Below are 8,019 nucleotides of genomic sequence, written 5' to 3' on the forward strand. Positions count from 1 at the left end.
TGTTATTGAACTTTTGTCACTGCCAGTATCATACTTGATATGAGATGCACAATAATAATATACTATTGATATATGCAGGAAATGTAACACAGATGAAACTATTTGCTGACTTCCTGATATACACCCCACCCATTCTCCTGTGGTAGACCTGTCTTCATTTAATAATATTATGTCTGGGAAGGTTACTCTGTAAAAGAAATGTGGTTCAACCTTGGGAACAGCATAGTAGTAACCCAACATGAGAAACCTTATGTTATTAATAATGATTTGTTGCCTTGTCACAAATGGAATATGAATATGTGTCCATTTAATTTGTATTTTTTGTTTGAACATTGGTAATTGCTCTACAAACACTGCAACTTCCCCCCCCCCTTAATGTTTGATTGATATTGTTAATATGTCCTGTCATATAATAATGCATTGCACTACATAAGCAATTAAATAAGCGTATAAAATTTAGTAGGGTTAGTAAGCATTTCTTTTTTTTCAATTCGTTTTCTTTAAGCCCCAAGTTTTTTTTATCTTTTTTATTCCACCACCCATTTACAGAATTAGTTGTAGTTTTTATTGGTTCATTTATTTATTTGAGGAAGATGAATTTCTGCTGTGTTTTTTATGGTAATTATGATGCAATTTCAATAAAATTAACATTTATGCATACATTATGAGTTGTGGGCTGTTATAATAAAGTAAAACATAGTTTATAAAAGGAATGCATGGTATTTTGTAAATGCCCTTCAAGGGGACATCCCAAAGCAATATGCTGATTGAATAGTACTTTGGAATACACATTATACCAAGGCATTATGCCTGGGGGGAGCACATCTTTAAAAGAAATGTTAGATTATTTATAAACCCACCAGATACAAATTCAAGTAGCAACAGCTGGGCTTACTAGAATGACAGGAGTTATTTATTATGACTATTGCTAGCCTAATAATACCAGCCTGCTACCACCCAATCCTGGACCATCATGTTTTGATTCTTCAGGCCTGCCAGGACCCCTATACTGTAGATACCAGTATAATAATGAAGGCTTAGTGCTAGCTGTTTTATGGGATAACCCTAAGCCCTAGCTTAGAAATATATAATACTAGAAAATGTACCCGGCGCTGCCTGGGTATAAAGTGTCAGTGTGTTAATTAGATTTGTTCTAAGGTGCCCAGGAGGCCAAGCTAAAGGTATTGTTTCATCTGAGTTAATCAGTGAAATTAGTGTATACCTGTAGTGCATAGTTGGAGGGGTTCTGTATACCCACAATGTATAGTTTTTAGGGGTCTCGCATATCTGTAGTGCATAGTTGGGGGGGGGCTGTATACCTATGGTGTATAGTTGGGGGGGGGTCCTGTATACCTGTAGTGTGTAGTTGGGGGGGGCTGTATACCTGTAGTATATAGTTAAGGGAGGTCTTGTATACCTGCAGTGTACAGTTGGTGAAGGTCCTGTATACCTGTACTGTATAGTTCGGGGGGTCCTGTATACCTGTAGTATATAGTTGGTCTTGTATACCTGTAATGTATAGTTGGTGGAGGTCTTGTATACCTGTAGTTTATAGGTTGAGGGTCCTGGATACCTGTAGTGTATAATTGGTGGAGGTCCTGTATACCTGTAGTATATAGTTCGGGGGTCCTGTATACCTGTAGTGCATAGTTTGAGGGTCCTGTATAACTGTAGTATAGAGTTGGTGGATGTCCTGTATGCCTGTAGTGTATAGTTTGGGGTCCTATATACCTGTAGTATATAGTTGGTGGATTTTCTGTATACCTGTAGTATATAGCTTTGGGGTCCTGTATACCTGTAGTGTATAGTATGGGGTCCTGTATACCTGTAGTATACAGTTGGTGGAGTTCCTGTATACCTGTAGTATATAGCTTTGGGGTCCTGTATACCTGTAGTAAAGAGTTGGTGAAGGTGCTGTATACCTGTAGTATAGAGTTGGTGTAGGTCCTGTATACCTGTAGTGTATAGTTTTGAGGTCCTGTATACCTATAATGTATAGTTTGGTGTCCTATATACCTGTAGTATATAGTTGGTGGAGTTCCTGTATACCTGTAGTGTATAGTTTTGGGGTCCTGTATACCTGTAGTGTATAGTTTGGGGTCCTGTATACCTGTAGTATATAGTTGGTGGAGGTCCTGTATACCTGAAGTATATAGTTGGTGGAGGTCCTGTATACCTGTAGTGTATAGTTTTGGGGTCCTGTTTACCTGTAGTGTAAAGTTTGGGGTCCTGTATACCTGTAGTATATAGTTGGTGGAGGTCCCGTGCACCTGTACTGTATAGTTTTGGGGCCCTGTATACCTGCAGGGTCGTATTTACCATTAGGCACCCATGGTCTGGTGCATAGGGTTGCAGCTTGCAGAGGGGCAGTACCCTCCCGTTCAGACTTGCCAGAAAATCTTTGGTCAGGTCTTGTATAGTGGTGTTATCCAGTCACAGTATGGCGGTATTGGTCAGGTCTGGTATGGCAGTGTTATTCAGTCACAGTGTGTCGGTATTGGTCATGCCTGGTATGGCAGTGTTATCCAGTCACAGTATGGCGGTATTGGTCAGGTCTGGTGTGGCGGTGTTTTCCAGTCACAGTGTGGTAGTATTGGTCAGGTCTGGTATAGTGGTGTTATCCAGTCACAGCATGCCGGTATTGGTCAAGTCTGGTATGGCAGTGTTATCCCGTCACAGTATGGCGGTATTGGTCAGGTCTGGTATGGCAGTGTTATCCAGTCACAGTATGGCGGTATTGGTCAGGTGTGGTAGGACAGTGTTATCCACAGTATGGTGGTATTGGTCAGGTCTGGTATAGCAGTTTTTTCCAGTCATAGTATGGTGGTATTGGTCAGGTGTGTTATGACAGTGTTATCCAGTCAATGTATGGTGGTATTGGTCAGGTCTGGTATAGCGGTGTTATCCAGTCACAGTATGGCGGTATCGGTCAGGTCTGATATGATGGTGTTATCCAGTCACAGTTTGGTGGTATTGGTCAGGTGTGGTATAACAGTGTTATCCAGTCACAGTAAAGCGGTATTGGTCAGGTCTGGTATGGCAGTGTTACCCAGTCACAGTTTGGTGGTATTGGTCAGGTCTGGTATGGCGGTGTTATCCAGTCACAGTATAGCGGTATTGGTCAGGTCTGGTATGGCAGTGTTATCCAGTCATAGTATGGCGGTATTGGTCAGGTGTGTTATGACAGTGTTACCAAGTCACAGTATGGTAGTATTGGTCAGGTCTGGTGTGGCAGTGTTATCCAGTCACAGTATGGCGGTATTGGTCAGGTCTGGTATGGCAGTGTTATCCAGTCATAGTATGGCGGTATTGGTCAGGTCTGGTGTGGCGGTGTTGCCCAGTCACAGTATGGTGGTATTGGTCAGGTCTGGTATGACAGTGTTATCCAGCACAGTATGGCGGTATTGGTCAGGTCTGGTATAGCAGTGTTATCCAGCACAGTATGGCGGTATTGGTCAGGTCTGGTATGGCAGTGTTTTCCAGTCACAGTATGGCGGTATTGGTCAGGTCTGGTATGACAGTGTTATCCAGCACAGTATGGTGGTATTGGTCAGGTCTGGTATAGCAGTGTTACCCAGTCACAGTTTGGTATACCTGGTGTGCCCTGTATATACATGTCCTGTATAGATGGAGTAGGGGGTCCTGTATATACATGTACTGTATAGATGGAGTAGGGGGTCTACCAGTTATTACTGTGGATGTTGTGAGGCAGCTGCCCTAGCAACCATTGCTCCCTGTGGAAATGAAAGCAGTAATCCTATTAGTTGCTAAGGCTCCAACTGCCGTGTCTGCTGCAGCTTATTATATCAACTGTGTTTGCAGTGAGATTTTCCCATTCATCTCTATGGGGCGCCGCTCTTTCCCCTACCCCTCCCCTCCTGCACATCTGGCGGGGACGGGACCTTCGCTAAAACCTTCCCGGGCACCCAATGTATTTGTGTGCCAAATTTGGGGTCAAAAGGTTCAGGCGTTTGGAAGTCTATTTGGGACAGACAGACAGACTTTGATTTTTATTATATAGACTAGAAAATGTACCCGGCGCTGCCTGGGTATAAAGTGTCAGTGTGTTAATTAGATTTGTTCTAAGGTGCCCAGGAGGCCAAGCTAAATGTATTGTTTCATCTAAGTTAATCAGTGGAATTAGTGTATACCTGTAGTGCATAGTTGGAGGGGTTCTGTATACCAACAATGTAGTTTTTAGGGGTCTCGCATATCTGTAGTGCATAGTTGGGGGGGCTGTATACCTGTAGTGAATAGTTGAGGGAGGTCCTGTATACCTGCAGTGTACAGTTGGTGAAGGTCCTGTATCCCTTTACTGTATAGTTCAGGGGTCCTGTATACCTGTAGTATATAGTTGGTGCTGTATACCTGTAATGTATAGTTAGTGGAGGTCTTGTATACCTGTAGTTTATAGTTTATGGGTCCTGGATACCTGTAGTGTATAATTGGTGGAGGTCTTGTATACCTGTAGTATATAGTTCGGGGGTCCTGTATACCTGTAGTGCATAGTTTGGGGGTCCTGTATAACTGTAGTATAGAGTTGGTGGAGGTCCTGTATGCCTGTAGTGTATAGTTTGGCGTCCTATATACCTGTAGTATATAGTTGGGGGAGTTCATGTATACCTGTAGTATATAGCTTTGGGGTCCTGTATACCTGTAGTGTATAGTTTGGGGTCCTGTATACCTGTAGTATATAGTTGGTGGAGTTCCTGTATACCTGTAGTATATAGCTTTGGGGTCCTGTATACCTGTATTAAAGAGTTGGCGAAGGTGCTGTATACCTGTAGTGTATAGTTTTGAGGTCCTGTATACCTGTAGTGTATAGTTTGGGGTCCTATATACCTGTAGTATATAGTTGGTGGAGTTCCTCTATACCTGTAGTGTATAGTTTTTGGGTCCTGTATACCTGTAGTGTATAGTTTGGGGTACTGTATACCTGTAGTGTATAGATGGTGGAGGTCCTGTATACCTGAAGTATATAGTTGATGGAGGTCCTGTATACCTGTAGTGTATAGTTTTGGGGTCCTGTATACCTTTAGTGTAAAGTTTGGGTTCCTGTATACCTGTAGTATATAGTTGGTGGAGGTCCCGTGCACTTGTAGTGTATAGTTTTGGGGTCCTGTATACCTGTAGTGTCCTATATACCTGCAGGGTCAAATTTACCATTAGGCACCCATGGTCTGGTGCGTAGGGTAGCACCTTGCAGAGGGGCAGTACCCTCCCGTTCAGACTTGCCAGAAAATCTTTGATCAGGTCTTGTATAGCGGTGTTATCCAGTCACAGTATGGCGGTATTGGTCAGGTCTGGTATGGCAGTGTTATTCAGTCACAGTGTGTGTCGGTATTGGTCATGTGTGGTATGGCAGTGTTATCCAGTCACAGTATGGCGGTATTGGTCAGGTCTGGTGTGGCGGTGTTCTCCAGTCACAGTGTGGTGGTATTGGTCAGGTCTGGTATAGTGGTGTTATCCAGTCACAGCATGGCGGTATTGGCCAGGTGTGGTATGGCAGTGTTATCCAGTCACAGTATGGCGGTATTGGTAAGGTCTGGTATGGCAGTGTTAACCAGTCACAGTATGGCGGTATTGGTCAGGTGTGGTATAACAGTGTTATCCAGTTACAGTATGGCGGTATTGGTCAGGTCTGGTATAGCAGTTTTTTTCCAGTCATAGTATGGTGGTATTGGTCATGTGTGGTATGGCAGTGTTATCCAGTCACAGTATGGCGGTATTGGTCAGGTGTGGTATAACAGTGTTATCCAGTTACAGTATGGCGGTATTGGTCAGGTCTGGTATAGCAGTTTTTTCCAGTCATAGTATGGTGGTATTGGTCATGTGTGGTATGGCAGTGTTATCCAGTCACAGTATGGCGGTATTGGTCAGGTCTGGTGTGGCGGTGTTCTCCAGTCACAGTGTGGTGGTATTGGTCAGGTCTGGTATAGTGGTGTTATCCAGTCACAGCATGGCGGTATTGGTCAGGTGTGGTATGGCAGTGTTATCCAGTCACAGTATGGCGGTATTGGTAAGGTCTGGTATGGCAGTGTTATCCAGTCACAGTATGGCGGTATTGGTCAGGTGTGGTATAACAGTGTTATCCAGTTACAGTGTGGCGGTATTGGTCAGGTCTGGTATAGCAGTTTTTTCCAGTCATAGTATGGTGGTATTGGTCAGGTGTGTTATGACAGTGTTATCCCGTCACAGTATGGTGATCTTGGTCAGGTCTGATATGATGGTGTTATCCAGTCACAGTATGGCGGTATTGGTCAGGTCTGGTGTGGCGGTGTTACCCAGTCAGTTTGGTGGTATTGGTCAGGTCTGGTATGGCAGTGTTATCCAGTCACAGTATAGCTGTATTGGTCAGGTCTGGTATGGCAGTGTTATCCAGTCACAGTATGGCGGTATTGGTCAGGTCTGGTGTGGCAGTGTTATCCAGTCACAGTATATGGCAGTATTGATCAGGTCTGGTATGGCAGTGTTATCCAGTCACAGTATGGCGGTATTGGTCAGGTCTGGTGTGGCAGTATTATCCAGTCATAGTATGGCGGTATTGGTCAGGTCTGGTGTGGCAGTGTTATCCAGTCACAGTATATGGCAGTATTGATCAGGTCTGGTATGGCAGTGTTATCCAGTCACAGTATGGCGGTATTGGTCAGGTCTCGTGTGGCAGTGTTATCCAGTCACAGTATGGCGGTATTGGTCAGGTCTGGTGTGGCAGTGTCATCCAGTCACAGTATGGTGGCATTAGTCAGGTCTGGTATGACAGTGTTATCCAGCACAGTATGGCGGTATTGGTCAGGTCTGGTATGACAGTGTTATCCAGCACAGTATGGCGGTATTGGTCAGGTCTGGTATGACATTGTTATCCAGCACAGTATGGTGGTATTGGTCAGGTCTGGTGTGGCAGTGTTACCCAGTCACAGTTTGCTATACCTGTAGTGCCCTGTATATACATGTACTGTATAGATGGAGTAGGGGGCCCTGTATATATATGTACTGTATAGATGGAGTAGGGGGCCCTGTATATACATGTAATGTATAGATGGAGTAGGGGGCCCTGTATATATATGTACTGTATAGATGGAGTAGGTGGTCCTGTATACATATCCTGTATAGATGGAGTAGGGGGTCCTGTATATACATGTACTGTATAGATGAAGTAGGGGGGCCTGTATATACATGTACTGTATAAATGGAGTAGGGGGTCCTGTATACATGTACTGTATAGATGGAGTAGGGGGCCCTGTATACATGTACTGTATAGATGGAGTAGGGGGTCCTGTATACATGTACTGTATAGATGGAGTAGGGGGCCCTGTATACATGTACTGTATAGATGGAGTAGGGGGTCCTTTATACATGTACTGTATAGATGGAGTAGGGGGCCCTGTATGCATGTCCTGTATAGATGGAGTAGGAGGTCTACCAGTTATTTCTTTGGATGTTGTGAGGCAGCTTCCCTAGCAACCATTGCTCCCTGTGAAAATGAAAGCAGTAATCCTATTGGTTGCTAAGGCTCCAACTGCCGTGTCTGCTGCAGCTAATTATATCACCTGTGTTTGCAGTGAGGAGATTTTCCCATTCATCTCTATGGGGCGCTCTTTCCCCTCCCCCTCCCCTCCTGTACATCTGGCGGGGACGGGACCTTCGCAATACCCTTCCCAGGCACCCAATGTATCTGTGTGCCAAATTTGGGGAGGGAGTAACCATGCTGTCATTATTTGTACTAGCCTGGCATAGTAGTAGTTAAAAAAAGTTGGCACTACAATCTCACAGTGGAATTAAAATCTGCTGCGAGAATGCAGGGCTATAGACTCTAATAGGAATGAGTATCACAGATAATTTGCATGTAATATGTGTGTAGTGTCCCACCACAGGTGGTTCCCTAAGTTTTATACCACCCAGGTAAAGTAAAGGTGCATTTACACGTAACGATTATCATGCGAATTTGTGCGATAACGCTCGAATTTGAACGATAATCGTACGTGTAAACGCAGCGAACGATCAAACGACGAACGAGAAATC

The sequence above is a fragment of the Dendropsophus ebraccatus genome, chromosome 1 (genome assembly GCF_027789765.1).
Source record: "Dendropsophus ebraccatus isolate aDenEbr1 chromosome 1, aDenEbr1.pat, whole genome shotgun sequence".
Taxonomy (NCBI): domain Eukaryota; kingdom Metazoa; phylum Chordata; class Amphibia; order Anura; family Hylidae; genus Dendropsophus; species Dendropsophus ebraccatus.